This window comes from Triticum aestivum, chromosome 6A (assembly GCF_018294505.1).
Source record: "Triticum aestivum cultivar Chinese Spring chromosome 6A, IWGSC CS RefSeq v2.1, whole genome shotgun sequence".
Classification (NCBI taxonomy): domain Eukaryota; kingdom Viridiplantae; phylum Streptophyta; class Magnoliopsida; order Poales; family Poaceae; genus Triticum; species Triticum aestivum.
The window spans coordinates 155921583-155930225 of NC_057809.1; positions in this window are offsets into that span (position 1 = coordinate 155921583).

Below are 8643 nucleotides of genomic sequence, written 5' to 3' on the forward strand. Positions count from 1 at the left end.
TCCTTAAAAGCTCTCAAGTCCTCGGACATAAACATCATCTTGGGTATGGACTGGATGTCAGCTCATTATGCTAAGATTGATTGTGCCACTAGAACCGTTCAACTTACTCACCCATCGGGCAAGACAGTCAATGTCTTAACTCGAGTGGCCAAGCGCCAGCTTTACTCCCTAAACGCCAACCCCCTTCCAGACCTTGAGGATGTTCCGGTAGTCCGAGACTTTCCGGATGTCTTTCCAGAAGAACTGCCAGGTGTTCCACCTGACAGGGATGTCGAGTTTGTGATAGACCTTGTTCCAAGAACCGTTCCAATTTCTAGGAGACCCTATAAGATGGCACCCTTAGAACTAGCCAAGCTTCAGAACCAACTCGATGAGTCCTTGAAAAAGGGTTTCATCCGTCCTAGTTCCTCTCCTTGGGCTTGCCCCGTCCTCTTCGTCAAGAAGAAGGATGGAACGGATCGAATGGTTGTAGATTACCGACCTGTCAACTTGGTCACCATCAAGAACAAGTATCCGCTTCCCAGGATCAACGATCTGTATGATCAGCTCGCTGGATCCTCAGTCTTTTCCAAGATGGATTTGAGGTTGGGCTACCATCAAATCAAAATCAGAAACGGGGACATTCCCAAAACGGCCTTTGTTACTCGTTATGGCCAATACGAGTACACCGTTATGTCCTTCGGTTTAACCAATGCCCCAGCCACCTTCTCTCGGTTAATGAACTCGGTCTTCATGGAGTATTTGGATAAATTCGTCGTAGTATACCTCGATGACATACTCATCTACTCCAAGAATGAAGAGGAACATGCCGAACATCTAAGGCTGGTATTGACGAAACTTCGAGAGCATCGCCTTTATGCCAAATTCTCCAAGTGTGAATTTTGGTTGCCAGAAGTGACCTATCTAGGCCATGTAATCTCTGGTAAGGGTATTGCTGTCAATCCCGAGCGAGTTCAAGCTGTCCTTGATTGGACTCCACCTGAGACGGTCAAGCAAGTTCGGAGCTTCCTTGGCTTAGCGAGCTACTGCCGCCGCTTCGTCGAGAATTTCTCCAAGGTTGCTAAACCTCTAACTGAACTCCTCAAGAAAGATAAAAAGTTCGAGTGGACTCCACAGTGCGAGTTCAGCTTTCAGGAACTGAAAAGACGCCTGACATCTGCTCCCGTACTGGTACCACCAGATTTCTCCAAGGACTTTATTATCTATTGCGACGCCTCGCGACAAGGACTAGGTTGCATACTCATGCAAGATCGTCAGGTAATTGCCTATGCTTCACGGCAATTACACCCACATGAGGAAAATTATCCCACACATGATCTAGAGCTTTCAGCTGTAGTCCATGCACTCAAAACTTGGCGACATTACCTCCTCGGTAATCGTTGCGAGATCTTCACCGATCACCAAAGTTTGAAATATATCTTCACCGAACCGGATTTGAATCTCAGGCAAAGACGTTGGGTCGAGTTGATCTCGGATTACGACTTAGGAATAACTTACACCCCGGGGAAAGCCAATGTCATGGCTGATGCACTAAGCCGTAAATCCTATTGTAACAACCTGATGTTACAACAAAGTCAACCACTTCTCCATGAGGAATTTCGTAAGCTTAATATTCACATTGTTCTTTGAGGATTCCTATCCACCCTGGTGGCGAAGCCTAATCTTATGGATCAGATCATAACCGCCCAGCGGTATAATAAGGGCATATCCCGGATTAAGGAAAACATCGCTAGCGGAGTTGCTAAATGTTTTTCCATGGATGAGCGAGGTGCTGTCTTCTTCGAGAACCACTTGGTGGTTCCCAAGAAACAACATCTACGCCAGTTGATCCTTAAGGAAGCTCATGAATCCCCTCTCACCATTCATCCTGGTAATACTAAAATGTATCAAGACCTACGCCAGAGGTTTTGGTGGACTGGGATGAAGAGAGAAATTGCTCAATACATTTCTAATTGCGACGTTTGTTGTCGTGTTAAAGCAGAGCATCAACGGCCTGCTGGCACCCTTCAACCTCTGGCTATTCCTGAGTGGAAATGGGATAAAATCAGTATGGATTTCATCACTGGGTTTCCCAGGAGCAAGAAAGGGAATAATGCCATCTTCATCGTGATCGACCGCCTTTCCAAAGTAGCCCACTTTCTACCTGTTCATGAGAGTATCACCGCTAGCCAGCTAGCTGACTTATACATCTCCCGAATAGTGTCTCTTCATGGTGTTCCATTGGAAATTAACTCAGACCGTGGGAGTCTCTTCACCTCTCAATTTTGGGAAAGTTTCCAAAATGCTATGGGAACTCGTCTCTCTTTTAGCACCGCCTTCCATCCTCAATCAAGTGGTCAAGTAGAGTGAGTCAATCAAATTCTGGAAGATATGCTCCGAGCTTCTGTCATCTCGTTCGGAATGGGTTGGGAGAAATGCCTTCCATTCGCGGAGTTTGCTTATAACAATAGTTATCAAGCTAGCTTGGGCAAGGCTGCTTTCAAAGTTCTCTATGGACGAAAATGTCGAACGCCTCTTAACTGGTCAGAAACCGGGGAAAGACAACTCTTTGGCCCGGATATGATTCAGGAAGCAGAAGAGCAGGTTCGCGTTATTCGTGAGAAATTGAAAACAGCCCAATCTCGTCAAAAGAGCCAATATGATCGTAGACATAAGCTCATGACTTATGAAGTCAGCGAGAAGGCTTACCTTTGGGTTACTCCGTTAAAGGGAACCCATCGTTTCGGTATCAAAGGCAAATTGGCTCCTCGTTACATTGGACCCTTTTGCATTCTTGCCAAACGAGGAGAAGTTGCCTACCAATTGGAACTACCTTCACATCTTTCCAGAGTTCACGATGTCTTCCACGTTTCTCAACTCAGGCGTTGCTTCGCGGATCCCATCCGTGGAGTGGACCACAAAACGCTTGATCTACAAGATAACCTCTCATATCGAGAATATCCCGTTCGTATCCTTGATCAAGCCGAGCGTACCACCCGACGCCATAATATCAAGTTTCTCAAGGTTCAATGGTCACACCATTCCGAGGAAGAGGCCACTTGGGAAAGGGAGGATCGTCTTCAACTCGAGTACCCCACCTTCTTTCCGGAGGATCCTAAATCTCGGGATGAGATTCTTTTGAGTGGAGGTGAGTTGTCACACCCTAGCTAGTTCAAGCATTAGAGTGTGCATCTTGTTTAAATTCCTCTTAAATTTGAAATGAGGATGACAGAACCCCCAGCACCCCCCTGGAACAACTAGGGTTTACTAAAAACTTTTTCAATGAACCTGAAATGCCCTTCTAAAAAGCCCACCCTTTTTGTTTTGGGTTAAAACCCCTGACAAAAATGGTGCACATTTTTCTAGGACATCTTAAGGTCTTTGGATTAATCCTTATAGTATTTGCATTTGGGCATTTAAATGCTATAAAATATTTTAAATGCTCAAATAATCATAAACTAAAATGTTTGCTGTTGGATATATTCTAAGCAGTAGCCATGATTAATTTTATTATTTATGGAAATGCCCTGGCATTTTTAATAAAGCCTTGAAGTTACAGAAATAATAGAATAAATAAAAAAACAGGAAAAGAAAGAGAGAGAGAGAGAGGGGAACTTACCGGTGCAGCCCACCTAGCCCACCAGCTGGCCCACCTGGCGGCTTAGCACTATGCTGGCCCGCACCAACCAGTTGCTTCTTCCCCGCCAGGCAGGCAGGGAGGTGATGCCGGCGTGCCCGAGCTCGCCACGGCGCCACCTGCTTGCCGCCCACACCCCTGGACGCCCGGACGCCTCCACGTCGCACCCCAAAGCCCCTGGACACGCCATTCCCCCTGCCTCTCTCCCTTCGCCATTCCCCACCATGGCCGACGCCCTTGTCGCCGCACCGTCGTCGTAGCCGCGCCCTCCGTCGTCCTCGCGCTGCGCCATCGTGTCCACGAGCTCCGCCGTCGTCGCTTACATCGAGTAGGTCGAGCCCCGAGCGCTCGATCGCCCCGGAGACGTTGCACCTAGCTCGTCCTCAACTCCGGCCACCGGAGATCCCCTTCGCCGTCCCCGCCGCATCATCTCATCCCTGACCTCGCCGTCTGCCTCGACGAGACCCCTGTGAGCTCAGCCACCTCCCCACCCTCTCCGTTCTCTCTCTCGAGCCCCGTAGCGACTGCACGTAGATCACCCGCACGCACCGCCGCGGAGCTTGTCACCGACGAGGCTCCGGCCACCCAATGGCCGCGCCACCCTGTCCACTAGTCCTACCGCACCTCCAGGAGCTCAACGCACCAAACCACGCGCCTCCCCGTGCCCCCTAGCGACTAGTTCAACCTTACTCGAGCTCCGGCCGACGCCAAACTCGTCGCCGGCGACGTTTCCGGCCACCCCAGCTCCACCCACTGCCACCACTCGACGCGGCTTCCTCCCCGCATCACGTAGTTAGTCTCCGCCGTCCTTTTTGTTGCCGAAGTGCAAATCCTGCGCTGCTCCACCGTGTCTAGCCTCGCAGGCGACTAGACGCCGGCAAGTTGACCCTGTTTGACCCCGTGTGGGCCCAGGTTGACCACCCCTGAGTCTATGACAGGTGGGGCCGGCCTGCTAATTAGTTTAGGATTAGTTTTAACTAATTTTAATTAGTTTAGTCACTGACATGTGGGCCCAGGCCCCACTGACAGTTAATTGGTGTTAATATAATTCTGTTAATTAGCTGAGTCACTCACAGACAGGGCCCACCAGTCAGGTTTGACCTGGCCGACCCAGTTGACCCGCTGACGTCACACCTATGTCATGCTGACGCATTAATTCAATTACTAGAATTATTCTTATATAGGAAATTCCAGAAAATAGCCAAAACTTCTAAAAATCATAGAAAATCAACCATAGCTCCAAATCAAACAATTTATATATGAAAAATGATCAGAAAAATTCAATCTATCCATCTGTAATGGTTTCATGCATGACAAAACAAGTTAACCTTGCTGTTTAAGCAGAATAAGATAATGCACTAATAAGGCCATGTTAAATGAGCTAACATTTGAATCTTTGATTCAAATGAGTTCATTCCTTCTGTTTTAGCTTGCATTAGGCCAAGACACATTCATTTTGCCATGTCATAGCATGCATCATATTGTTGCATATTGTCATGTGTTGATTATGTTCGGTGTGTCTTTCGTGGTAGGTTCTGCCTCCGAGGATAACCCCGAGTATCCGTCTGAAGGGCAGTACCCTACTACCACTACAACAGGCAAGCAACCCATTGATCATTCCGATACAAACCCATGTTCTCGCTTCTGCTCTTGTTTACTGCATTAAGACAACGCGATTCAAACTGCTGTGTGCTACGGTAGTTGAACCCTTATCCTCTGCATGACCTGTCATTGCCACAGTAACTAGATGAAACCCACTAGCATGTGTAGGAGTTGATTGAGCCATGTATGTGATTCCTACCTTGCTATGCCTGCTATGCTTAGAGTTGTGTCAGGTCTGGTTCATCTGGGTGATGGGCTAGAGTGAAATGATTATGTCGGTAATGTGAGGGATGTGTTGAACATGAATTGGTAAAGGTATCGATGAGAGGCCATTTAGGAGTACATGGTGGGTTATTTCATTGAGGCCGTCCCTAAGAACTGAGATATGTATGTGTGATTTTAAGAATCAGCTACTACCATGCATTGGGATCCTTAATTGACCCTCTCGGCTTCTTATTCACCCTAGTACTCTATCCAGGAGTTGTAAATAGTTTCCGATGTTTGTAGGTTATGTGTTGGCAGCCGTGCGTAGCGCTGACCCTAGGGGTCGGCTATGTTGCGGTAGATACACCGTGGTCGGGTATGCCGGGCGCCCGTTTGGCGTCTCGGGACCCTGTTCACATCGTTCGGGGCCGTATGTGGAAACCTCGGCCGGACTCCCTACGGATGGAACCTAGATAGGCGATAAACCTGGACTAGGGACTTAAGTGTTTAGGTAGGCCATGGCCGACACCCTCGTTGGGCTTCCGCTTGAAGGTTGCCGAGTACACGTCGTGTAAACGGCAGTAAGTGGTGAAAGTGTGTATGAAGAACTATACCCCTGCAGGGTTAACATCATCTATTCGAATAGCCGCGTCCGCGGTAAAGGACTACTTGGTTGCCTATACAGTTCATAGACAAGTTAATGGTTACTACTAAAAGACTCAAGATAAGTGTGAGTACCAAGGATGGCCCCCGCGTAGGATGACGAGGAAGGATCCCCAGTGGAGTATTGTGTTGGTGAGTAGTGGACTCATGTGCGAAATCTATTTTGCTAGTGGAGTCTCGTAGGATAGCTTAGCCAAGAGTTAAAGCTGGCTTGCTGCAATAACTCCACCACCTTCTTGAGAATGAGCATGTATAGTAGGTTCTGTTGTAAGACTTGCTGAGTACCTTTGTACTCATGTTTGCTTAATTACTGTTTTCAGACGACAACACCGCCCCCTCCGATGGGTTCTACGTAGACCTTGATGTCGACGAGTGACTAGCTACCCAGGTGGTGATCCTGGCCATGAAGCGCCCTATGTAGATAGATAGGCTTCGAGAAGCCTTCTTGCTTTCTAGTGTCTGTACTCAGACTATTTGCTTCAGCATGTGTTTGTATGGTTGTATGACTTGAGTGTTGGGTCATGTGACCCTACCTGTATGAACATGTTATGTATGGCTCTTTGGAGCCTCTAAATAAAGTACTTGAGTTGTAGAGTTTTGTTGTGATGCCATGTTGTATTTACTCATATCGGGCATATTGTGTGTATGATTGAAATGCTTGGTATGAGTGATATCCGACAATCTAGTTGTTTATCCTTGGCAGCCTTTCTTATGGGGAAATGTAGTCTAGTGTTCCTCGAGCCATAGTAGTCCGCTACAGCCCGGTTCACCGGAGTCCTCCTAGCCCAGCACTACTGCTCAGGACACTTGACTGGCCGGCATGTGTTTCACTTCGTTTCTATGTCTGTCCCTTTGGGGAAATGTCACGCGGTGACATCCGGAGTCCTGCCTAGCCTGCTACAGCCCGGGTTCCCCGGAGTCCTGTTAGCCCAGTGCTACAGCCCGGATTCGCTCGCTGATGACCGACATGCTCGATGTGATTCATGTATGCCTGTCTCCATAGGTCTGTGCCGCTTTGGGTTCACGACTAGCCATGTCGGCCCGGGTTCTCTGTCATATGGATGCTAGCGACACTATCATATACGTGAGCCAAAAGGCGCAAACGGTCCCGGGCCAGGGTAAGGCGACACCCATGGGATACCGTGCGTGAGGCCGCAATGTGATATGAGGTGTTACCGGCTAGATCGATGTGACCTGGAATCGGGGTCCTGACACCCGAGCCGGACATTGGCACCTCCGGCGCTGGTGGGGCCTCGGGGCCTGACTCCTCCCGAGGACGCTCTTCCAGGCCTCGCAAGGATGATCGGGCTGGAGAAGCGCGAGCGCCGTCGCTGCCCTTATCCATGGAGAGGGGCGCGGCCGCAGAAGGCGATCTGGGCTCGAGCAGCACCACCTCGTCCCCCTTTCTCTTCTTCGCCACGGGCGTCAGCCTGGTTGCACAACGAAGAAGAGTCAAGGACGAGCATCAGATGCAAGAACAAGGCAGGACAAGAACACTTACTGGTCCACCGCGGCGTAGTTCCTCCGCTTCGTAAGCTTGAAGCCGGAGAGCCTCGCAGCCTGAGGCGCAGGCGTGCGGGCTCCAGGAGCAGAAGCAGAGGCAGCAGATGGACCGGAAGTAGCTCCAGGCGGTGTTGAGGCAGGAGTGTCGTCTCGGGAGAGTAGCATCGACCTTCCCTTCGTCGGAACCACGGGCGGCTCCCCCCTTTCCGGGAGGACGTTGGCCTCGTCATCATCGTCAGGCAGGAGGCGGAGGATGTCGGCCTTGCGCAAGGGGGAGGTCTCCCCCATCCCCTCGGGGGTCGCCTCCGGGTCGCGCTCCTCGCCCTCCTCCTCTTCCCCATCCCCATGGGAATCGCGAGAAAACAGATCCACCGTCGCCGTCGCCACCGGCACCATAGGGGGAGCCGGTGGCACCAGGACACGCCCGTCAAAGGTGGGCATGGCGGCCACGACTTGCGCCCCGTCCTTCCAAAGGAACAAGGGAATGTGGGCATTCGGCGGATATTCCTGGTCGTCCCCGACCAGGAGGCGGAGAGCCACAACCAGCTCCTCTTCAGACAAGGCCTCTGGGCTCAAACTAAGCCGGTCTCCTCCGTCCTCAAGCGTCCACAAAGTGCGTGAGCGTGCCTGGAGAGGAGCCACCCGCAGCACCAGGAATTCCCTCAAGAGCATGGCCCCCGTCAGCTTCGCCGCCTTCGCATTGCCCGGCTTCAAGTCGGCGTTCATCTTCTCCAGCACCGACTTCGCCCGGTCATCAGTAAGCTTCACGCAAGACCACCCCTTGTCAAACTGCGGCATCTCCGTCGGCAGCTTCAACCGCGGGTGGACACATTTGGCATCCATCATGACCCACTTGCTCCTGAAACCATCGGCCTTCTTTCTGGCCTTCTTGATCGCATTAGCCTTGCCGGCTGCGACGAAGTTGGCGCACCCCGTGGTGTGGCCGTGGTTGATTCGGAGGAAGAAGAAGTGGTGCAGCAGAGCCACGGACGGCATCACGCCAACATATGCCTCACAGTAAAAGGCAAAGATCAACAAGAGAAGAACGGATTTGG